This window comes from Atta colombica, unplaced genomic scaffold (genome assembly GCF_001594045.1).
Source record: "Atta colombica isolate Treedump-2 unplaced genomic scaffold, Acol1.0 scaffold3, whole genome shotgun sequence".
In the NCBI taxonomy this organism is placed as follows: domain Eukaryota; kingdom Metazoa; phylum Arthropoda; class Insecta; order Hymenoptera; family Formicidae; genus Atta; species Atta colombica.
Window position 1 is genome coordinate 992,369 of NW_017259403.1, and position 1,750 is coordinate 994,118.

The following is a 1,750-nucleotide window of genomic DNA, read 5'->3' on the forward strand; positions in this document are numbered from 1 at the left end:
GTTTTTTCGACGCGGGATTCGTACGCTACCCGAAAGATGGGAGAAAGTAGTGGCCAGCGAAGGACAACACTTTGAATCATAAATGTATAACCAGTTTTTTACAATAAAGCCTCGAATTTCGGAAAAAAAACGGCGAAAGCAAAGTTGTACACCTAATATATAAAATTTGTTCAATAGATGAAAATCAAAGATAATCTAATCGGCTAAAATATAAACTTGTTATTACTAAAATAATTATAAAAATTTGTCACCTTTTATAAAAAAATATAAAGAAATTAATCGAGATAAAAGTTAGAATAAATAAATTGTTGCAATTAATAAAAACGATATACATTGTTTAAAAAACATTTATTCAGCATTACTGACATAATCGAACTCATTATTTTTTTCTCTACTTCTCTCTTCCTCTTCTTCTTTATTTCTTCTACCAAATATGCTATCTGCTTCTTCGTACCTCCTTGTTCTTTCCCCCGAGTTTCTATGAGTGGAATTTCGTAAGCGTTGCTACTTTCGATATGCATTCAATCTCATCAGAAATATTTTTATTCATCTACTCATTTAACTCATTAGCAGAAGATACTGTTTCGTTAGCAAGAATATCTCTATCCGTCTACCGATCACAGGCTTCTACAGGGTGTCTCAGAAATAAGGTAGGAACCATTGGAGGCGTAGAATGAGTCAAGGGAAACAAAAAAGTCTGATACCATTTTGAGATATTCGCTGTAGTTTTCGAATTAAAAAAGAAAACGTCTAAGCCAATGTGCGGTGAAGCCACGCCGCGTGAATTCGTAGCACGGCCCACCGCGCCTTACTCTCGGCGGCGCACCACCGCCGCCGCTCGAGTAAGGCGCGATCCATTCTGACACCCAGAAACCAGAAAGCATTCAGATTTCTTTTGAGTGCCTTTATTAGACGCTTAGGTGGAACGTTCAGATTCCTACTCTATCCATCCGGAGGATGGAAAAACTATTAAAACTTCCTGTGTTATTTCAACATGTTTAACGTGCATCTATACAAAAATTCAGTTATGCCTGCTATAAACAATATAAACCATAGGAGCTCAAAGGAGGCCAAGTATTTAATCATCTATTAAGTTATACAAATCGAGACTTAAGATATTGATAAGATATTTATCTTACATCTTTTACCATTATTATATATATAGATATTTACAGATATATTTTATTGATATATAATTATATATAATTTATATTAAATCTGACGTTATATGATTTACGTTACTATACTCGATACTTATACTCTCTTATTTAGAGTGCGTTCAGATTCCCAAACTGGTATTTTTCGCCCAGTCACTCAACGATCACCCACCCAGTAAACACAGCCTAACATCCGCAACACTCGCGTGCATCATTTCATTCTTATTTAATATTTGTAAACAACAAGGATAAAATAATACTCGTTGTAGACATTAAGTGGAAAGCACAGTCTTGACAGGAAATTTTATATCTTATATACAATGTTAACTCAAGAAAATCTTGCTCATTTTTATAAAACTTTTAAATATATTCGATATCGAAAAACATGTTTTTATTTTACATTTTCTTGTAATTGATAAAAAATTCTCGGAGATGTTCTCAATAAATAGAAACATAAATCATCTCTCTTTGAGCATAGATTTATTAACTGAATTTTTCAACAGTCTCTATTTGCGAAAAAGATATTTCAGTTTATGACAAATTATGGAAAAAAGAATAAAGAATAAAGGATAACAAATGTTAATAAGAAAATC

General features: G+C 32.6%; 1 protein-coding gene across 1 annotated transcript in view; it reads right to left on the minus strand.

Moving 5' to 3' along the window:
* LOC108690189 (MOB kinase activator-like 3) overlaps nt 1–1,750 on the minus strand; it is a 106,357-nt gene that overhangs the window by 101,089 nt on the left and 3,518 nt on the right. The window lies entirely within an intron of this gene.